Genomic DNA, 24,968 nt, shown 5'->3' with positions numbered 1-24,968 from the left:
TGTTTCTATATCTTAGAATGCAATATAGTGCAATGTTCGCTTGACTCAATTCACTCTCTGTCATGTCCCTATGCAGGAAATGAGGATAATTAAGTCAATCACTCCAGCAAAGAACACAGCATTGTCAATCTACTTTCAATCAATAGTATGTTCAGTTACCATATGTCTTTATTTCTACAGCTATTGAATGACTTTCTAAATACATGTATCACTTACGTTTAGGGAATTTCTTTTGAATTTTGGAGTTAGGTAAATATAATGGATAACCATTATTATTACAAGTTAGAATAATAAAATCTTGCTTACACTAAACCATGCACAAATTATCTTGGTCCTGATTTGGCATTGTTAATACTTCATTAGAGTTCCAATGAACAGAAGATAAATTAATTTAATTTTGAGATTTAACACTGAAATATGGAAATGAAGTGAAAGTGTTCATTATGGAAATAACATCTTTTCATAGCTCTTTATGTCTGAAATATCTGTATATGTCTTAAAATTCAGTTGTCATCTTTCTAAATAGGATCAGTTCAGAAAACTTTGGGCAAAGGTAAAATATGTCCCATGTGTTTCCTTTGCTATTTTTTCAATTTCATTTTTTAAATTATTAGTAATATGCTAAATGCTTTGGATTGCAGTTCAAATGCATTCTTCAGTAGTCAAGAAGCTTTTTTATTTTAAAACAAAAATGCAAACAATTTAACTAGATAATTAAATCACCAACACACAAGGCTTTTTTCCTTCCTATCCATTATATTGACAGTTTCCATCAGAGCCACTTACATGCCATAGAAAATAATACCCTCTTATGTTTAAATGACTTTTCCAGTAATGTCAGATATTTAGAACATTTAAAATATGAGAGCAATGAACTTATGCCACTCAATCATGTGCAAAAAATATACAATTTCCTCAAAGAGAAGTCCTTCAGGCTGTCATTCAGAGACTATGCATATTAGTTTTGATATCATTTCAATAAGATTTTTTAGTTGTTCTTTGAGTTTGTAGCACATCAAAAGCAGCAAACTATGATATTCTGTGTATGTGGTTGTGTGTATGTGTGAATGCATCAAAGGTTAGGGGATATATTAAAATATTGTTCAGGATAGAAGAAATTGTAAGTAGATACAGCCAGGGCAAACGCCCTAAGGTGAGAACGTGACTCTCACCTTCAAAGAGAGTAGTAGGAAATGACATATGAGCGGTAATGAGGAACCAAGCCATATAAGGCTTTGTAAGTTATTTAAAGAATCAAGAGAATCTATTGGAGTGTGTTGAGCTGAGAAGTGACATGATCTGACTTAAATGTTAAAAGGATCATTCTCCTTTCTGTGACAACAGGCTGCAGTGGACATGGGGAAAAATTAAGAAATCAGCATGCATTGAAAACACACCAGATGATACCTGATATTTGTGTGGGCCACCGTGGTTTTGTAAGGTGATATAAAGAGGTCCTTGCAGACAATTTTGAAGTGGGAGCCAGTTAATATTGGTAATAAAGATCCTGAGTCATTATATGAAAGTTAAATTATATGTAGTACATATTATTTTAAAAGGGAAGAATATGTATAAGCTATTTTGGAAAGATTTTAATTAAAATGGTAAAACTGAATTTACATTAAATGTTTAATTTTAAAGGATAGGTTTGTACTCTGGAAAAAAGCCACACAGATTAGTACATTATCTGACATCCATGAGAAAAGAGGATTTCCAAAGAATTAGAAAAATCCCTGATAATGAGCTGCTGGGATACAGCCACTGCAATGGTTAATTTTTACATGTCAACTTGACTAGGTCACAAGGTTCCCAGACACTGAGCGGAACGTTACCTCTGAGTGTGTCTGTAAGGGTTTTTCTGGGTGAAATTAGCATATGGGTAGGCAGACGGTAAAGCAGTTTACCCTCACTGTGTGGGTGGGTATCATGCAATTTCTTGAGGGCCTGACTAGAAAAAAAGGCAGAGGAAGGAAGAATTTGGTCCTTTCTGCCTGATTGCTTGAGCTGAGACATCGATATCCTATCCTCATTGCTCTCTGTGCTCAAGCCTTTGCATTCAGAATGAATGATACCACCGGTTTTCCTGGGTATCCAGCTTGCAAGGCAGTCGTGGGATTTCTTACTCTCCATTATTATGTGATCCAGTTCCTCATAAGCAGTCTCTTCATATATGTACATCTCCTATTGGTTCTATTTCCCTAGAGAACTCTAACTAATATAGCCACTTTCCCTGCATTAAGGTCATGTTTCTTATTCCACAACTGACACAGTAAATCTTAATAGTTGGACTCTACAGACTGCACTGATGTGAGATAATCACAAGAAGAATGTCTGGAGGAAATTCTTAAAAGCCACCCTGAAGCAGGAGTACAAATTACAGACAGGGAGATTATTGGCTACACAGTGAAAAAGGAAATGTAGAGTCAGACTGAAGAAAGGGACACATAGTTGCAGGCTCAGGCAATAATCCGTGTGGGAAAGAATGAAGGCATAAATTAACTCTGTATCCCTGACATTGATGGTAATAACCAAATTTCATTTGACTATAGGATATAATTAAGTTTTTCAAAGGTTTTGTGGAAACATATTTGTCATTATAAAAATAATATCACATAGTTTGTTCTGTTATATATATTTTGAGTTGAGTGATACATTTTATAGCATTAGTATTTGAAAGTTATAAAATTCATAATGAATATTGAAGCATTAGACTATCAGATACTCAAAAGGTCAAATTGCCAAAAAATTAGTAGTAAAGGAGCACTCTGGACCCAATACTCTATTGGGTCCTTTGGGATAATATACATACGAATACAAAATGTTGCTCACAACACAGAGAATTCAGAAATCTACACATAAAGTCGTTGAAAACAAAGTTATATACCAACACAATGAGAGACAATGGTGATAAAGATTCACTCTGACAAAAAGATTCTGAGAAATCTTTTCTATGGTTCCAAAGATGAGCTTTGTGCCAAAACTACCCGATATGCATCTTCATTCCAACCTGCCTTCTAACGCCCACATCTTCAGGGCTAATTCATACTGGCATTAGACCAAACTCCATTATATCAAACTCCAATAGTCTAAGAACTCGTTAGTTTCTCTCTAAAGATGCTTCTTTCGTACTTATTATTCCTGTTAATGAAATTCTTTACTTGATCCTTTCACAGGTTAGCCATATTAAAGTTACTTTTACTTCATGCATTTCTTTCCTATTTCCCACACCTAATCACCTGCTAAATTCTGTCAGTTCTTTTTACCACTACATTTTGCAAAATTCTCTGCCTTTCTCTTATAAAATTTCCTCTTAGTATCCTGGGTCAGGTTTTCATCATCTGCTTGATCTGTTGCATTATCTATTCAGCTAATCTTCAGGTCTCTGGATTCTAATCTTTTAAATCTATTCTTCACACTGTCATCTTTCTCTTCATTAAAAAAAAAAGGTAAATTTCTGTCATTTTCCTTACCAAAAATCTGTGGCACCTCATTATCTACAAAATGCAGTTCAAATTCTTTAGAATAGCATTCAAAGATCTCAATTACTTGAATCTAAATTACCTTTCCACTTTCATCACTTGAAACCAAATTATCTTTCCTTTTTTACCACTTCATCACTTGCATCATTTCTTTCTAAAACTCATGAGTTAATCACATCAGTCTACTCACTACCTTTCAAATATACTATCCTCTGTGTCATTTTTCATATCATTATTTTGGACAGATATGATCTCAAACTCATTTATTTTAGATAAAATACCAAGCAAGATTTGTCTTCAATCAACTTATATTAAAAAAAAAAAGAAATCATGGATTTTGAAACTTTAAAACAAGAATTTATATCAGCAATCCTGAGGATTGATGTCAGTGGCCTTGCCCAATAAGAATTTTTGTAGCTAAAATCTTTATTCAAGTAAAACATGGATAGAGAAAAGTGCATAAATCATTACTATGGAGTTTGATGAATTTGCTATTGCCAACGCATCCATGTAAACAGGAGCCAGATAAATAGAACACTGAGAGCAATCAGAAGTCCCTATCCCCTCCAAGACTACAGTCTACCAAGTTATCCTCTAACCTAACCTCTGTCACCAGACACACTTTGCTCTTTCTCTCTTTTACTTTTCAAAAATGGAATTATACAACATTGCTCTTTGGGGATTATATTAGTTTGCTCAACATATTTTTGAGACTCATCCATGTTGTTGCTTGTAATTATACTTTGCGCTCATTGCTGTATTGTTCATTCATTCTTTGAATGAATATGCTAGTGCATAATTAACCATTCCAGTATTGAGGGGTATTTGTTTTCTTCCAATAGTCAGCTATTTTTAATAGTTCTGTAAAAGTCATACCCATATTTGGTGACCTTTATGACACATTTCTATTTGGTCTATACTATATATAAGGCATAGAAATGCTGGGTCAAGGGATTAGTATATTCAGTTTTAGTAGAATCTGCTAAATAGTTTGCTAAAGTGCTTATATTTATTTACTCCCTACAGACAGCATATGACAGTTTGAATTTCCTCATATTCCTACAAGTACCTGACATTTTTATCTTTCCTATGTATTCTATTGAGTATATAATGGCATGAATTTTAGGTATGAATTTTTGGTTTTTTATTTTCCTAATTAATAATGAAGTTGAGCATATTTTCTAATGCTTATTCCCCATTTAGACATCTTTTCTTCTAAACATCTTGCTTAAACTTTTTACCCATTTTTCTCTTATCTTTGGTGACCTTTATTTAGAAGAGTTCTTCACATATTTATTTAGAAGAGCTCTTTATATACTGTGGAATATTTGTCAGATTTATGTGTTGCAAATATCTTCTTCCACAATGTGGGTTGCCTTTTCACTTTCTTACTGGTAACTTTTGATGAAAACATGTTATCATTAATGTAATAAAAACTTGTCATTTTCCTTTGATTATTGATTTTGTAGCACTTTTAAATAATATGTGTTCTCCAAAATCATAAATATATTCCTATTTACCACCTTCTGGGAACTTTATTATTTTCTTTTTCATATGTAAATCTACAATCCGTCTGAGATTGTTTTTTGTGAAAGATCAAAACTCATACTTTTAAAAAAATGGAAGACAGGTGACAAAGCCTCATTGATTGAAAGTATATCCTTTCTCCACTGTACTCCAGTATCAACTTTTAAAAACTATTTTGTTGTAAATTTGTGACTGTTTTTGAGTTCTGCATTCTGTTCCAATGATGTTGAATAATTAAAAGCCAATTAGATTTTGGAAATTGTATGACATATGTTATATTTTTAATAAGGTACTAGGCAAATAGTTAGAATTAAGTGGTCAATATTTCTTTGGTAAACCATTTACTTTGTCTAATTAAATCTTCTTTTTCGTTCTTTAACTAGCATGCTTCTCTAATATGTAAATATTCATCTTGTTCCTTCAGCCCACCCTAATGAAATTACCTCTCTCTAGTCACTAACACTATATCATACTCTAGTTTGCTTGATAGCCTTTTCCAACATGTAATTATTTAATTCTAATTGGGCCAATTCTCAAGTAATTCCTCTCAACTTAAATTTTGATCTCACTCTTTCTGTATTTCTAGGTCTACCAATTAAGCTCATTATTATCTTCAAATCTGACTTACAATGCTTTTCTCTTGGGAAGGCTTTTGCAGATAGTCAGACCTATGAGATTCTTCATTAATAAATTATTTCTTGCTTATATATCATTCTAATTATTGTATAGATCATAAAACACATATGCTCATCTACTCTCCAGTTTTCATCTAGAATGTGTCTCTGATATGTAACCCTTTTTATTTTCCTTTTGGCTGTATAAAACCTAACAAACCCACCTCTTTAAAAAGACTTTTCCAGGTTTACTAAGATATAATTGAAATACAATGGGGTGAAAGTTTAAGCTATACAATGAAGTGATTTTATATGCAAATTGCAAAGTGGTTACCAAAATGTAGTTAACACATCCATCACCTCAGATAGGTACATTGAGTATCAACACACACACATATACAACTTTTTCTTTATCCATTCGTCCATTGAAGGTCACCTTTCTTTCATGTCTTAGCTATTGTAAACCATGCTTCAATGAACACAGGGGTGCAGATTTCTCTCTGATATAGTAATATCCTTTCCTTCAGACATATACCCAGAAGTGGACTTGCTGGATCATATGGGAGTTTTATTTTTAATCTTTTGAGAGCCCTCCAAACTATTTTCCATAGTTTCCAAACTAGTTTCCATAGGCTGTCCCACCTATAGTACAAAAGGGTTCCCTTTTCTTTATATCCACCTCAGCACTTATCTTTTATTTTTGATAATAGCCACTCTAACAGGCCTGACATGATGCTTCTTTGTGGTTAGGATTTGCATATCTCTGACTATTAGTGATCTTGAACACTTTTGCATGTATCTGTTGCCCATTTGAATATACTCTTTTGGAAAAATTTTGCCTCTTCAGGTCTTTGCCCATTTTTCAATTGGATAATTAAGGTTTTTTATTGTTTTCCTGATATTGAGTTGTATGAGTTCCTTATATATTTTGAATATTGTTCCCTTAACAGATTTCTGGTTTGCAAATATTTTCTCCAGTCTGTGGGTGGGCTTTTCATTTTTATTTTTATGATTGCTTCTTTTGCTCTGCAGAGCTCTTTAGTCTGATGTAGCTCCACTTGTCTATTTTTGCTTTTTTTTTGCTTGTGCTGATGGTGTCATATCCATAAAATCATTGCCAAGAATAATGTCAAGGAGCTTTTCCTCTATGTTTTTTCCTAGGAGTTTTATGGTTTTATTTCTTACATTTTACTCTTAATTACATTTTGACTTAATTTTTGTGAATAAAAACTGCTTCTTTATCACAACGCCAGGACATTACAATATGAGATTTTAAAAATGAAATAACCTCCTTAGAAATTGAAAACACTCTTTAAAAATATTCTGTTTAGAGGTGAGGCTCAGAACCTCACACCCCCTGCTTTGAGAGAAATCTTCTGCATCCGTGGATGTCTTGCTGCCCTTGTCTAGCCTGGATTAATACTTAGTCCATAGGCACACACCTGATCATCTGATCATCTATATTTGCCTTCTTACAGCACTAAACTATGTTTTCTACCTTTATCTTGCATCTACCTACCACTTCAGCATTTTATTAAAAATAAAAATAATAATAATAATAGGAGAAATGTGGGATCAACATATAAATCAAGTACAAAAATCAAATGAATATTCATATTTGACCTGATGGTTTATAGGTCATATTGCATGATCAAAACCGAAAGTTTCTGTGATGAATGCCCTTGTACTGTTCACCATGTAAGAATTTATTCACTCTGTAAGAATTCGTTCACCATGTAAGAACTTGTTCGTTATGCTTCAGAAGATTGGAGACTGACGAGAATTAGGCTTGAGATGGATTAATGATTGTACATTGAGCATTGACCCCCCTATACTGAATTTTATTGTTGTTAACAACCATTTGATCAATAAATATGAGAGATGCCCTCTCAAAAAAAAAAAAAAAAAAAAAAATTCTGTTTACTCTGATTGCATAATTGTTAAAACTAAAGAAAATATTTACAATATTGTAGTGGGCTTATGAAAAGTATGATATTAAAATAATTTCACTAAGAATCTTAAAATAAATACCAGTATATAATAAATAGTCACATACATTTAACTATTTGGCTTCCAGTTCCTACATTATATTGAACACTGTCCTTGATTTTTCTTCCTCCATTTTCCATCTTAATTTTAGTTAACAACAATATATTTTTCAGGGAGAAAATTAGATAGATTAAAATATGAAAGATATAACTGGATCTAAAAGGTCTAATAGCAAAGATTCCCAAAGAGGGTTCTGTCTTCTAAATTAACCAACGAAAGATCTTATAGTACACAAATTTTCTTTATGAATTATCCAGCTTAACATTTAAAAATGAGAAACAGAAGTATTTTTGTCTCCTTAGATTTTTGCAGATGAATATCATCCATACTAAGATTCTATTTTAGGGAGCGCATGAACTGCTTGGTGCTTCCTATCTACCAACAGAGTATTTGGCGTATAATAGTAACAATTAAGATATTTTATAGATAATTCCATTGAGGGACTCTCCCAGTGAATATAAACCGCATGAGTCTACTTCTACTTCATTTCCTATCAATTTCTCCTTAAATAACTCAATGTTCACAAACCCACCCCAAAGCTACTCAAACTCGTCATATTTGTAGATGCTCTTTTTTTTAGGGCAGCCATATTTCAAATGACAAGCTTTAAGCATCTCTTTGAATCTAGTTTAAAGAAGCTACTGCCAGTGCAGTTCTAACAATTTCTTATCAATGAAATTCACTCCTATAATATTAGAACATGTAGTGATCAATTGTAAATGAATTTTATCTCCATAAAGTACAGAAGTAAAGTTATACATATGAAGTTTGTGCATGAAGAGTTATTTATTCTACTAAGAAATATGTTTATTATTTATTATTCAAGTGCAGAATATGAGACTTTCTTTTTCATTACCAAAAAGAGCTTTGAAATTATCACTTTCATCTTCACACTGAGGAAACATCTGAGCAAACTGAAAATCAATTACTTTTCTTGGACTCATCAGAGAAATGACATTGTAGGGCTAACCACCACCCTGAAATAAGCAGAGACTGCTGGAGTTGATGCTATTAGAGTCCTTAAAGGATCATTTTGACAAATTGGTGGAGGTTGAGTGTGAACTAACATGAGAGTCAGAAACTCCTGGTTGCCCAATTCTTTTGTACATATTACCTTTGGAAAATCCACTAGGTTCCCAGGAGAAGAGTCAAGAAAAGTCCAGTCCTGAATCTGGCAGGAGGAAGGGAAAGTAACCATTCTGAAATATGCTCAGATCCTTCTGCAGAGGAAAATAATTTTAACAGAACCTCATTCTACCTAGGAGGAAGGGCATTCAGCCTACTCCAGCCCCATCTAGTTTTCCTGTCATACTTAATGGAAAAAAAAAAAGACTAAGAAACACTATGAAGATCATAGCCTAGGGACACAGGTCCATTAAAATATTGAGAATTAATTATAATATTATAGAATGCATCTTCTTCCCCCTTCACACACACCTTACAACCACATCAACAGGACTGCAGTCTAAGAACAGTAGATTATAGCTGAATAATCTGCAAGGCACAGAAGCTATTGTCTCCAATAGGACACTAGGGGAATTTGAGGCATTTGACATCTATGGTTATAGCAAACATTACAAACAGCTTAACTTTTATTCAGATTAACATAAAACCTCTAAGGATCTTCTACCTCAGTTTCTATTACCTGATACATCATGTCTGAGGTACATAAAAAATTATAAGGCATATTAAACATTCTGAAGAGACAAATTAAACATTAGAACCCAACTCAGATATGACAAAGATTTTGGAATTACCAGGCAAGGAATTTTTAATAACTGTATTAAGGCTTTAATGGCAAAACAGACAACATGCAAGAACAGATGGAAATACAAGCAGAGATGGAAAGTACAAAAAAAATCAAAAGGAAATTGTAGAAATAAAAAACTAACAAAAATGAGTAAGTCTTTGATGGCTCATCAATAGACTAGACAAAGCCATTTCAGAATCAGTGATCTTGAAGATATGTCAATAGAAACTTAAAAAACTGAAATACAAAGAGAAAATAATGAAAACACAAAACAAAACAAAACAAAACAAAATTGAATGGAATATCCAAGGATTGTGAGGTGATTTCAAAATATCAGCACAATGTATCCATAATTGGAATATCAGATAGAACGAGAAAATAGGATGGAGTAAAATAAATGTTTGAAGTAACAATGGCTGAGAATTTTCCAGAATAACAGACACCATGGTACAGACCTAGAAAACTCAGAAAATACTGAATAGTATAAATACCAAAAACTACACCTAAGCCTACCCTATCCAGACTGCAGGAGACCAAAGACAAATAGAAATCTTGAAAGAAGTCAGACAAAATAAAAATATTTTCTGTGGCATATCAGATAAATTTTTGACAAGAAAAGATAACTAGAGGGAAATTAAAAATTTCACCTACAATATTGAATATATGTTCCAAATTTTATCAAATTTTTCTACCAAATAATGCCCTTTTATAATCTAATTTAAGAGCCATGGGGATAAGCATTTTATTAAGAATTGTACAATACATTTCTACAGTACCCTAAGAGACCTTTAAAATATTATTAGGGATTTATTTAAGTGAATATACTTTGATATAAGAAAGATCAGCAAAGATTTATCTCACAGTCAGATGTCCAAATTCTACCATTCTGGAAGGTTTCAATGAGTCTTGGCCTGTAAGTAACAGAAGAAAGGTGATCAGCTCTCTTATGCAGCAGGAAACCACTGAAGAATTGGGGTCATATTAGATAGGGTTCTCTCTGGTCTTATAAGCCATTCTCAAAGGAATTTGATTTGTCCTTTCCAAAAGCTGTGCAGAGCAGCTTATAGGATTAAAAGCTTGTCACATAAAAAAATAAGATCTCAAAAGTGAAATGAACACTCAGTATCCACAGAAACCCTAGACAGGTCTTTCATTACATTGCTGGAACATTCAACACTACAGCTAAATCCATGGGTATGCAAATTCATAAAACCAGTAGCTATATATTTAAGCAAATGTAAAAGTACACATAACTATGTTTAAATGTAGTTTATTAAGAATACCACACATAAAATTAAAAATGATTGTTTTTAAATTAAAAAATCTTACAATGGAATCAATCAAAGATTTTGTACCTCTTGAGAATACTAATAACTGTTTTATTTGTGTGTGTGTGTGTTAATGAGAAAAGGAAACAATAAAAAATAAAGGCATAACTCATTTGGTGAGAAGTGTCAAAGATATAAGTTCTCTTTCAAAGACTTCCTTTCTGAAGCTTTCCTACAAAAAAAAAAAGCTTCAGATCTTATTTTCAAGGAATTAATTACATTAATTACATTAAATACATTAATTACAGTCATTAAAGATGATAAAACTTGGAATCTCACACTTTGTCAGAGCTGAAAGCTACTGAAGTAAAGATCTATCATTTACTAATTTGGACTTAAACATGCTATATGCTAGATTTAAATATAATAATATACTATAGATTCTTGCAAAAATGTCTTTATTATAGATAGCTAATTAATTATTTATTCTTTTCAAAGTAAAAATAAATGACTTTATCTTATTTTAATATAGGGGTATATGCATTTCTTGTTGCTTTTTAAGAGATTTAAGTACATTAAAAGTTTTACATTTTTACAGAAGACCTACAACTGACATCAAATATGCTTTTAATTAGGGAAGCCTTTTAACCTGAGTGCAGACACTATCAAGATTCCCTACATCCTGTTTTCTCTTCCTTGGTATATCATATTTCTCATCAGCCATGTATTTATTAAGTTAGGGCTAAAGGAATGTCAACAGAAGTGATAATTTCATTTCCATGCTTGACCATAACATATCCTGCATGAGAATTCACATTTTCTTCATTTCCTTGACCTGCTAGATTCAGTGGAAGGTTTTCAAGTGGATCCTAGAAAATGGTGGAGCTACAACAGGGAAAATGCCAGGATTTTTGAGTCATTACTTAGTGGAGAATTCTCCAAGAAGACATCTGGCTGCATTAGACTATTTTGTGAATGAGAAATACATTTATATTATGCACTGAGATTTTGGGATTGTGTCATTACTTACCTCTAGTTAAACTAACAAAACAAGTTTAACACATTTTCTGATCAATCCGTTAATTGATGTGCTACTGTCAGAACAAGATGTCATCCTCATTGTGCTTCCAGCCATGCTGTCATGTGCAAGTCACATCACTTTGGGCTTTAGTTTCATCATTTAGAGAAATTGGCAATAACAGCTTTATGTGACTAAAGGAGACTGGACCAGTTTAACTCCTGAGAAACCTGTCTAGTTGTTCTAGAATCTGAGATTCTGTTTTGCTTATGTTGACAAAATTTTTTAAAAGGACTGTTTTAAAGTACACACAAGCTCAACACATTATGAGAGTTATTGGGGAAAGTAATATATGTTGTTCTACTACCACAGTGCTGAACTGTGAAGTAAATTAATATGACATGAAAGAAGTAGAAAATATTAAAATGCTAAATGTGTCCATAAGACATTAACTTCAACATGATTTTAAAGATCACACTGTTTCTTGTGGGTATGACAATAAGAGAAGATACAGATGTGAAAACGTCATGAGTTATGACTGGCAGGTGGATGGGTGGAGGTCATGGGAGGAGAAAGGGAAACCACATCATCAAAGAAATGTAGAGAGCATAGAACGTTCAGATTTTAGAAGTCATCATTTTCTAATAATTTCTGTTCATTGTTTTGCTAGATGGGATGACAGATAAATTATAAAGAAAATTTTAGTCTTTTTAATTTTAACAGATGAAAATCAAAATAAGTTTTGACAATTATAGTGTTTCAGTTCTGTATTTTTGATATCAGGTTGTATAACTACATTGTGCTTTTTTTCAGGCATTGGCAGACCAAGTCCTCAATCCCACTTGTCGCCTGTTTTTGTATGGCTTGCAAGCTGAGGATGGTTTTTATATTTCCAAAAGATTGAAAAAGGTGAAAGGAGAAACATAGTTCATGACACATGAAACTCATTTGAAAATCAAATGTCTGTATCCATAAATGAAGTTTTATTGGAAACAACCACACTCATTTGTTGACATGTTTTCTGTGGCTGCTTTCATGCTACAACAGAATTGAGTACAGCTGACCTATGAGCAACATGGGTTTGCACTGCACAGGTCCACTTATTTTTCAATAATCATAGTGGAAAAGATTTTTGGAGATTTGTGACAATTTGAAAAAAGATTTTCTTTCCTATTGCTCACTTTGTTGTAAGAATACGGTAGTGATATTTATAACATGCAAAATATGTGTTAATCAACTGTTTATGTTATTGGTAAGGCTTCCTGTGAAAAGTAGGCTTCTAGTTAAGTTTTGGGAGAGTCAACAGTTATATGTGGATTTTCAACTGCATGGGAAGGGAAAGGGTTTGGCGCCCCTAACCTCCATGTTGTTGGATGGTCAACTAGAGTACGATGCCGAAAATATTCACTATCTGTTTATAAAACAAGTTTGCCAATCCTTGATTTTATTTTCTTTCTGTAACACCTACTTTGTTAATTTGTAAAATATAATAAATAATATGAAAAATTATCTGCAATGACAACTATAACAGCAAACTAATAAATCAGTGTTGTCCACTTTTTGTGAAAAATTCTTGGAAAGAATTTAATCTTGGAAATCAGACATTAGTTTGAATCTGGGATCCTTCATTTACTACCTCCTTGATTTTATGGAAGTCACTTAATTTGTTTGAATTCCTTTTTCCTCTATTAATATGCAGGTAATACCTCACAGAGTTGTAAGGATTAAATGATATGGAAATTGTATATATATTATATATATATATGTATATGTATATACACACACACAGACACATATCTATCTATCTATATATACTTCCATATGCATATGGTCACTGCAATATTTTTATTATTTGGCCATAAGACAATAAACGCACATTTTTGTTGGTATTTAAAATATCATTTGTGGTTTTATTTAGTCTACTACTTTTAATGTTGAGAGACTTGTGTAATTTAGATTTTTTTCCTTATTATGAATTAAAATAAAAGATTGTTTGTAATTTTCTTAAGGACATTATTCTATAAAACATATCCAGTATTGTTGCTAGAAAAGGTGTTCTGTTCCTAGATCATTTCAGAGGCACCTACAAGATTTTTCCAGTTTACATCTAATATAATTGACTTTAGGAAATCAATCTAATGATCTATTCTTGCATTATTACTTTCCTTTAGCATTTTGTCACACTGGTAGGATTTACTTTGAATATTCTGTGTATTTCTTTACTATGAATTGGTAGAGATTTTTATTTCAGTTTTTCACAATAATTTAATCACATTTCAGCCACATGAGTTTTTTACCTACTTATGTAACATTATAGAAAATATTTTAAATGCAATTTATAGTTATATACACATAACTATACATGATCATTTGCATAGTAAGACAATGTATACTTAGTCAGTGGATACTTCAACTCGAATTACAATTTAAAATCATAAACTACTGAACCTAGAATATCACAAATAGGATTTCTGTTTCTACTTAAGTACTCCTACCATCCATCCTAAATTCAATCAACTACTTATTTACTTTAGGCATTTACTTATAATTAGTGCACACCAGGAAAAAATTTGACTGTATAATGGCTGATAATAATACTTAAATTTCTACTCATATCCTTTGCTTATTACTCATCTTATAATATTTATCAACTGCCTACTGGTAATGAGAAGTACTTAAAGTGGTCAAGAAATATAGAGGGAAATCTTAAAATAAAGTAGTTGTATTGAAGTTATACAAAGAAGGTTTGCACTAAGATCTTTAAAGATAAAATGTAGAATTTAGTTAAATTATTAAGTATGTGTGATCAGTGAAAGTTAAATCCCTAGGACTTTGACTTGAGTGTAACCTAGTAGATAGTTTGTCACCAATAAAGGTGGAAGAACACAGAAGTGAAGAAACTGCTAGAAGTTTCAGAGACACACAGGAAGATGTCAACAGAGAATTTTAATGGAGACATTCTGCAGGTTAATGGAATAAATATGTTTAGAATTCTGGGTGAAGTTTAAGACTGGAGGTACAGATTTCAGACATCAGTGTATGGTGCAAATGTAAAGGAGTGTTACCATTTAATGACATTGAAGAGACTAAGATGGGGTAGCCTAAGAAGCAAATTAGGAGCCAGAAGAGTGTTGCATTTTGCATCTGCAAAAATGATAGAGCCATTTCCTACTCAGAATTATTCTATGGATCAGACAGTCTACAGGAATAACATCTTAACTTCTTTGCATAGCACTGAATGCACTTCACACTCTGGTACTTGATATAGTAAGCACGTACCCAGCTGCAGATGTTTTTGAACTATATAGATTAGCAATGTGGAATACCTATGATTCCTTGTTCAGGTCATGCACTCTAACACTGTTCTGCTTTACACATACTATTTTTTCTCACGGAATCCTCTGCCTCTAATTGTGAACCAGGTAAATATCTGTTCATCCCTAAAACTTAAATCCAAAATCTTTTTAATAGAACCTTCCCTGAAGGTTTTACTTTTTTCAGCAACGCCTTCACTGAGTTTTATACCATTTCCCATTATGGGAATTTTCTTATAAAATTTTAATTGCCATTTATATAACTATTCCACACTGAGAATAATCCTCCTGAGGACAATGTCCTTGAAAGATATCAGAGAGACAATTATCAGTGGGATGGTGAGATAATTATTGAAGGAGGAGAATCATATGTCATATAAAGGGTTGGTTGAGAAGGGGGCAAAAAGATGGCAGAGTAAGAAGGCAAGGTAGAAACCTCCTCTCACAAACACACCAAGGCACAACTACAGGAAATACAGCTAAACCTGAAAATGACCTGAACACGTCAGAACAGAACCCATAGACTTGAGGGAGAAAAGGTGTACATAGAAAAAGGTGAGGTGGCAAAGTGGAGATTGAATGGGACCCAAGCCCTCCCCACACACCATCCTACAGGCAGTACAAAGAGGAATGGAGCTGGGAGAGTGTGTAGGAGCCCAGAAGCACTATACACATGGCCTTGGAGATCTGATCTGAGAGCACAAGTGACATTGTATTGGGTTTTGGTGTTTAGCAAGCTGGATACCAGGGATAGATGGAGCACTATGGGAGGATAAGACTCCTGCCACTTGTGGAGAACAGGCATGCTCTGCTGGTGCACTAAGACCCAAGCAGAGGTCGCAGTTCGAAAGACTTGCCCGCAGTGAGAAGGGTGCTGGGGGTAAACAATTGGAAGGGGTTCTATTCTCAGGAGATAGAGCAGGTGGATGGTATCACACCAGCCCTTCCTCATCCCAAAAGATCAGGAAATCTCAGGAGCCCCAGAAGCTCCATCCCTCTTGTTGGCAACTCAGTCCCACGTACTTCCCTGCATGCTGCTGGCAAGCCAACCCACTCAGCTGAGCTGCAGCATCAAATTTTGCTGCCTGGCAGGCAGAGAGAGGCAATCCCAGCTTTCATGGCCCTGTTTCAGCCCAACTGGAGAGGTGCCTGCAGGAGGCAGCCCAAGAGCTCCTTCCTCCCAGCAGGTGTTGAAGCCCAGTGCTGCAGGCCGCCCTGCCCCAGAGCTTCTCAGTGGCCCTGCCCACCCCATTAACCCTGTAGCTGAGCCATCTCTGGAGGGCAGGCAGAGGGTGGCCCTGCCTACAACAACCCAGCAGAAGCCTCTGCTCTGATCACAAAAGGCCAGCTGAACCAAACTGAGTTAAACATCAGCAGACTGAGATATACATTTACCAGCAGACAGGAAGGCAGCCATGCCCATTGCCCACCAACAGCAACTGGGGCTCCATAAAAAATTAGAACCAGGCACTGGAAAGGAAAGAGTCTTGAGCTTCTGGGCACCACAGGACACCTTCATAAAATCATTACTCTCAAGACAAGGAAGCATAGCAGATCCATCTAATACAAAGGAAGAAACACAGAAAAGACACCAGATAGATGGCTAAATGAAAAAGAGATCACCAATCTTCTTGATAACGATTTCAAAGTAAAAGTCATGAATATGGTCACTGATGTGCAGAAAGGCACTAAAGATCTCAGAGAGGACTTCAACAAAGAGATACAAGAGCTGAAGACTACAGTAACTGAAATGAAACATACAATGTAGGGAATGAATAATAGATTGCTGCAAATAGAGGAGACAATGAGATGGAAGTTAGAGAAAAGGAATACAGAAATCTGAGGAACAGGGAGAAAAAGGATTGTTAAGCATGACCAATCCAAATGAATCAATATTTGCATATATGAGTACCATAAGAAAAGAGACAAAGGGATAGAAAGTATCCTTGAGGAAATAATTATTGAAAACTTCCCCAATCTGAGGAAAGAAATAAACACTCATGTCATACAAGCACAGGAACCCCTAATGAAAGAAACTCCAGGGAGACAACATCAAGAAATAATAATTAAAAAGACAAAGAATAAGGATAAGGAGAGAGTACTGAAAGAAGCCAGAGAGAGAAAACAGATTACTTATAATAGAAACCACATCAGGCTACCAGAGGACTTCTCAGCAGAAACATTACAGTCCAGAAGGGAGTGGCATGAAATATTTATTGCACAAAAAGACCTTCAACCAAGAATCCTTTACCCAGCAAGATTATCATTTAAATTTGAAGCAGGGATTAAACAATTTCCAGATAAATGAGGGCTCAAATAATTTAAAACAATTAAACCAGAATTAAAGGATATGTTAGAGAGTCTATTGTAGATGCACATATTCCTAAAGCTAATTATCTTCATCAGTGAAAATAAACCCACATTAAGGGGAGTAGACCAATTAATTACCAAGCAAGTATGAAATTAAAACAAAAACAAAAGTAGCAAAACCAAGTATACACAAAATCAGTCAAGGGAACAAAAGGTGCACATTATGACATTTAATACATTAAGTGTGGAAGAAGAAGAAGAAGAAAAGTACTTTTAGATTGTTTGAAACAGAGCAATTGGTAACTTAATATGGACTCTTACATAGTCATGAAGATATCCCTGAAACTTTGGTAAACCCAAACCTAAAACCTATAATAAATAAAGAAAAAATAAAAAAAGTAATCCAACCATGACACTAAAGAAAATATCAAATAAAAGAGAAGAGTATAAGAGAGTAAGAAAGGAACACAGAGCAGCTATAAAAGAACCAGAAAACAATTAAATAGTAAAAAGTACATATCTATTAATAGTCACCTTATATGTAAATGGATTGAATGTACCAATCAAAAGATGTAGAATAGCAGAATAGATAAAAAAAAACAAAACCGATTTATAAGCTGCCTACAAAGACATACATAAAAATCTGAACAGACCAATTACCAGCAATGAAATTGAATTGGTAATCAAGAGCCTGATAGCTTCACAATTGAATTCCACCAATCATTTAAAGAGCTACTACCCATTCTTTTTAAAGTATTCCAAAAATTAGGAGAAGGAATACTTCCATACTCATTCTATGAGGCTTGCATCACTCTAATACCAAAACCAGGCAGACAGCACAAAAAAAGAAAATTATAGACTAATATTCCTGATGAACATACATGTAAAAATCCTCAACAAAATATTAGCAATTTAAATAAAAAAATACATCAAAAAGATCATCATCACAACCAAATGGGATTTAGTCCAGGGATGCAAGAATGTTACAATATTTGAAAATCAATCAACATCATAGACCACATTAACAAAAAGAAGGAAAAATAACATATGATCATCTCAATAGATGCTTAGAAAGTATTTGACAAAAATTCAACATACATTCATAATAAAAACTCAACAAAATGGATATGGAGGGTACATACCTAAACATAATAAAGGCCAAACTCACAGCTAACATCATAATGGTGAAAAGCTGAAAACTTTTCCTCTAAGATGAGGAACAAGACAAGGATGTCCACTATCACCACTTTTATTCAGCATAGTCCTAAAGGTCCTAGCCATGGCAATCAGACAACAAAAAAGAGATAAAAGACATCCAGATTGGTAAGGAATAAGTAAACCATCACTATTTGCAGATGACGTGAAATAATACATAGAAAATCCCAAAGACTCCACCAAAAATCTACTATAATTAATAATTAGATTCAGCAAAGTTGCAGGATACAAAGCTAATACACAAAAATCTGTTGCATTCTTACATACTAACAATGAAATAGCACAAAGAGAAATCAGGAAAACAATACCACTTACAATTACATCAAAAGGAATAAAATAACTGAGAAAAAACCTAACCAAGGAAGCAAAAGACCTATACTCTGAAAATTGTGAGACACTCATGAGAGAAATTAAAGAAGACACAACTAAGGGAAATTCTATCCTGTGCTCATGGGGAAGAAGAATTAATGTTGTCAAAATGACCATCCAGTCCAAAGCAGTTTAAAAATTCAATTCAATCCCTACAAAATTCCAACAGCATTTTTGAACGAACTAGAACAAGTATCTCTAAAATTCTTATGGAACCATAAAAGACCACAAATAGCCAAAGCAATCCTGAGAAAGAAGAACAAAGCTGGGTGTATTATGCTCCTTGAAGCTCTACTACAAACCAATGGTAATTAAAACAATATGGTCCTGGCACAAGAACAGACCCATAGATAAATGGAACAGAATAGAGAGCTCATATATAAACCCATGCATATATGGTTATGAAGGAACAATGAATATACAATGTGGAAAAGATAGCCTCTTTAATAAGTGGTGTTTGGAAAACTGGACAGCTATGCGCAAGAGAATGAAACTGGATTATTGTCTAACTCCATACACAGAAGTAAACTCAAAATGAACCAAAGACCTGAATGTAAGTAATGCAACCATAAAACTCTTAAAGGAAAACATAGGCAAACCTCTTGAACATTTTTTCCTGGATACATCTGCTTGGGCAAGGGAAACAAAATAAAAAAAGAACAAATGGGATTACATCAAACTAAAAATCTTCTTTAAAGCAAAGGACACCATCAGCAGAACAAAAAGGAAACCTACAGTATGGGAGAATAGCTTCACAAACTACTTATTTGACAATAGGTTAACACCCAAAATATATAAAGAGCTGACATGCCTCAAAACCAAAAAACAAATAATCTGATTAAAAAATGGGTGGATGACCTGAACAGACATTTCTCCAAGAAGAAACACCGATGGCCAACAGGCACATGAAAAGATGCTCCACATCGCTAATCATTAGGAAAATGCAAATCAAAACCACAATGAGACATCAATGCACACCAGTCAGAATGACCACTCTCAGAAATACAGAAATAAGTGTTGGCAAATATGTGAAGAAATAGGAACCCTCCCACACTTGGTGGGAATGTCAGTGGGTGCAGCCACCTGGAAAGCAGTATGGAGGTTCCTCAAAAAACTAAAAATAGAAATACTACTTGACCTATTAATTCCACTGCCAGGAATTTTTCCAAAGAAAATACATTCCTGATTCAAAAACACATATGCACTCCCTATGTATATTGCTGCATTATTTACAATAGTTAAGATAGGGAAGCCACCTAAGTGTTCATCAATAGATGAGTCGATAAAGAAGAGGTGGTACAGATACACTGGAATATAATGCAGCCATAAAAAAGAAATCCTGTCATTTGCAAAAAAATGGATGGATCTAGAGGGTATTTATGCTCAGTGAAATAAGCCAAGTGGAGAAAGACAAATATCATATGATTTCACCTATTTGTGGAATATGAATACAAAGCAAAAGAGTATGAACAAAACAGCAGCAGTCTCATAGACACTGAGAAGTGGCTGGTATTTACAATGTAGGAGGGGTTGGGATTGGTGAGTGGGGAGATTTAGGGGGATAAAGGAGCACAAAAATTCTCAATCATAATGTAGGCAATTGTGATAAAGCATGGAGAATATATTCAGTGATTTTGTAACATTTTCCTATGTTGACAGATAGTGGCTGTACTGGGGGGAAAGATTTAATAACATGGGGAAATACTGAACTAATGTGTTGGACATTTGAAACCAATATCAGATTGTATATCAACTATACTTCAATAAAAATACATAAATACAGTTGGGGAGTCAGAAAAAGATTGCAACATTGAAAAGTGAAGCAGAAACCTTCTCCCCAAACCACATAAAATATGGAAATACAGCTAACAAAACTAATACTGAAAGACTGACCCTAAGACTGCAGAACAGACTGCCTACATCTGGGAAAAAGAGAAAGCCTCACAGAAAAGGGTAAAGTAGCAAAGCCTGAATCTGGGGAGACCAAAGACCTCCCCACACCCCAGCCCACAGGTGGAAGGAAGATAAATGGATTGGGGAGGGAGTAGAAGCACAGGACTGCTGAAAACCCAGTCCTGGACATGTGCTGCATGAGCTCAAACTCACATTACATGGTGCTCTGGAGATTCATGGGTTTGGAGAGCAAAGATGGGTGGAATACTGGGAGAAATTGAGATTCCAGTCATTTGTGCTGAATTGGTACATACAAATGGCCCCCTTGGGACAAAAGAAAGGTAGGCACTTTGAAAGACTTCCCAGCAGAGAGAGAGGTGCTAAAGGGACAAATATTACACAGAGCTTGTTATTAAGGAGAAAGGGCAGGTGGACAAAATTGTTGCAGCATACTCAGCCCAGCAGGTTGGGAACTCTCAGAAGCTTCAGACACTCCATACCCATGGCTGGCAATGCAGTCCTGAGGCACCCCAGCTGTTGCATGCAGCCTGCTTCTCCTTACTCCTGGCAGACACTGGCCCCACACACCTGCTGCTGCAGTCATTGGACCAAGTCATCCAAAGGGTGGCACCAGCTATGGCAGCTACAGGGGCATAGCACAAAGGCTCCTCCTTCCATGCTCAACCCACTGGACCTGGCAGTAGAGGCAGGTACTACAGCCAGGAGGGCAGGAAAGATTACTTTCCTCCTGGCAGGCACCAGTTCTGCTCAACTGCAACCCTTGCCATTGCTACAGGTATTCAGCAAGTCCAGAGAATAGAGCTTCTTGGCACTAGAGGATGCCACCTACACAAAGTTATTGTTCCATAGAAATCACTAAAAAAATGAAATGAAAAATAATTTTATCTAAACAAAACTACAGGAAAAACAACCAGAAAGAAGGCTGAGCTATAACTGAAATCTCTAATCTTCTTGATAAATATTTCAAAACAAAAATCATAAACATGTTCATGGAGCTACAGAAAAAATTTAAGATCTCGGGAAGGACTTCAAGAAAGAGAGAGAAACTTTTAAAAATACAGTGTCTGAAGGGAAACACACAATGGAGGAATTTAGAAGTAGGTTAGTTGAGGTAGAGGAGATGGTAAATGAAATAGAAATTAGAGACAGAAAAACAAAGAAGCTGAGGCACAGAGAGAAAAAAGGATCTCTAGGAATGAAAGAATAATAAAAGAACTCTGCAATAAATCATAATAGAACAATATTTGCATTATACATGTATCAGAAGAAGAAGAGAGAGGAAAAGGGATAGAAAGTCAATTTGAGGAAATAATTGCTGAAAACTTCCCCAATCTGGAAAGGAAATAGTCTCTCAGGTCATGGACGTGCAGAGCTCTCCGTATAAGGGAACCCTAGGAACACAACACTAAGACATACAATAATTAAAATGAGAAAGATCAAGAACAAGGAGGGAGTACTAAAAGCAGCCAGAGAAAAAAAAAAGATCACTTATAAAGGAAAGCCCATCAGGCTATCAGCTGACTTCTCAGCAGAAACCATACAGGCCAGAAGGGAATGTCATTATATTTTTAATATAATGAAAGAGAAGGGCCTCCAAACAAGAATACTCTACCTGGCAAGATTATCATTTAAATTTGAGGCAGGAATTAAATAATTTCCAGATAAGCAAAAGTTAAGGGAATTTACCACCAATAAACTGTCCCTATAATGTATTTTAAAGGGACTGCTCTAGAAGGAGGTGCTCCTAAGGCTAAATAGCTATCACCAGAGAAAATAAAAACACAGTAAAGTAAGTAGACCAATTAATTACTAAGCAAATGAAAAATTAAATCAACTACTCACAAAGTTAGTCAAGAGATACACAAAGAACACATGATATGATACCTAATATATTAAGAGTAGAGGACAAAGTAGAAGAAGGAGAAAAAAAAGAAACTTAAGATTGTGTTTGAAGCAGCATAATAAGCAAGTTAAGACAGACTATTAGATAGTAAAGAAGCTGTCCTTGAACCTTTGGTAACCACAGATATAAAACCTACAATGGCAATAAGTACATATCTATCAATAACTACCTTAAAGGTAAATGGTCTGAATGCACTAATCAAAAGACAGAGTTACAGAATGATTAAAAAAACAAGACCCATGTATATGCTGCCTACAAGACAATCACTTCAAACCCAAAGACAGATACCCACTAAAACTGAAGGGACAGAAAAAGATATTTCATGGAAATCATAGGGAGAAAAAACTAGGAATTACAATACTTGTATTTAAAAACAAAGAAAGTAAGAAGACACAAAGAAGGAAATTACATAATGATGAAGGGATCAGTCCAACAAGAGGATATAACCATTATAAATATCTATGCATGCAATATAGGAGCATCTAAATATGTGAAACATATACTAAAAGAATTAAGGGGGAAATAGAAGGCAATGCATTAATTTTAGGAGAGTTCAACATACCACTCACTCCAAATGACAGATCAACCAGACAGAAAATTAGTAAGCAGACAGAGGCACTGAACAATACATTAGAACAGATGGACCTAACAGACATCTACGGAACACTCCACACAAAATCAGCAGGATATACATTCTTCTCAAGTGTACATGGAATGTTTTCCAGAATAGCTGACATACTAGGCCACAAAAAGAATGTCAGTAAATTCAAAAGGACTGAAATTGTATTAACCAGCTTCTCACACCACTAAAGTATGAAAATAGAAATAAATTATGCAGAGAAAACAAAAAAGCCCTCAGATACATGGAGGCTTAATAACATCATCCTAAATAATCAATGGATCAATGACCAAATAACAGAGATCAAGCAATATATGGAGACAAATGATAACAACAACTCAACTCCCAAAAATCTGTGGGACTCAGCGAAGGCTATTCTAAGAGAGAAATATATTGCAATACAGGCTTACCTCAAGAAAGAAGAACAATCCTAAATGAAGCATCTAAACTCACAATTAATGAACCTAGATAAAGAAAAACAAATGAGGTCCAAAGTTAGTAGAAGGAGGGACATAATAAAGATCAGAGCAGAAATTAAAAAACTGAGAATAAAGCAATAGAAAGAATCAATGAAAACAGGAGCTGGTTCTTTGAGAATATAAACAAAATAGATAAACCCCTAGCCAGACTTATCAAGAAAAAAATAGAGTCTACACACATAAACAGAAACAGAAATGAGAAAGGAAAAATCACTATGGACACCATGGAAATACAGAGAATTATTAGAGAATATTATGAAAAATTTTATCCTAACATATTAGACTACCTAGAAGAAAAGGACAACTTTCTAGAAAAATATAATCTTCCAAGACTGACCCAGGAAGAAACAGAAAATCTTAAAAGACCTACTAACAGCAATGAAATTAAATTGGTAATCAAAAAACTACCCAAGAACAAGACTCCTGAACCAGAAGGTTTCACTGCTGAATTTTATCAAACACTTAGAAAAGAACTAATACCCATTTTCCTTAAAGTTTTCCAAAAAGTAGAAGAGGAGGGAATACTTCCAAACTCATCCTATGAGGCCAGATCACTCTTGTACAAAAACCAGGCAAAGACACCACAAAAAAGGAAAATTATAGACCAATATCCCTGATGAACCTAGATGCAAAAATACTCAACAAAATATTATCAAGTAAAATTAAAAAATACATCAAGAAGATCATTCATAACCAAGTGGGATTTATTCCAGGGATGCAAGGGTGGTACAATATTTGATAATCTACCAACATCATACACCACATCAACAAAAAGGACAAAACCATACTATCATCTCAATAGATGCTGAATAAGCATTTGACAAAATTCAACATCCATTCACGATAAAAACTCTCAAAAAAATGGGTATAGAGGGCAAGTACCTCAACATAATAAAGGTCATGTATGACAAACCCACAGCCAACATCATACTTATCAGCAAAAAGTTGAAAGGTTTTCCTTTAAGATCAGGAAGAAGACAAGGACACCCACTCTCACAACTTTGATTCAACATAGTACTGGAGGTCCTAGCCATGGCAATCAGACCCCACAAAGAAATAAAAGGCATCTAGATTGGTAAGAAGGTAAACTGTCCCTGTTTTCAGAAGACATGATATTGGACATAAAAGAACCCTAAAGAA

The 24,968-nt window shown here is 34.4% G+C and overlaps 1 long non-coding RNA gene across 2 annotated transcripts in view; it reads right to left on the bottom strand.

Annotated features, from left to right (window-relative positions):
- The window catches only part of LOC140843501 (uncharacterized), a 486,982-nt gene that overhangs the window by 31,143 nt on the left and 430,871 nt on the right, over nt 1-24,968 (bottom strand). For both annotated transcript variants that reach the window (XR_012121330.1, XR_012121329.1), the window contains exon 3: nt 10,281-10,330. This is a non-coding gene — a long non-coding RNA (uncharacterized lncRNA). The remainder of the gene's footprint in view (nt 1-10,280; nt 10,331-24,968) is intronic.

Source organism: Manis javanica, chromosome 9 (assembly GCF_040802235.1).
Source record: "Manis javanica isolate MJ-LG chromosome 9, MJ_LKY, whole genome shotgun sequence".
Taxonomy (NCBI): Eukaryota; Metazoa; Chordata; class Mammalia; order Pholidota; family Manidae; genus Manis; species Manis javanica.
The sequence above is the reverse complement of the archived record's forward strand: the minus strand, read 5'-3'. Positions and strand labels throughout refer to the sequence as shown.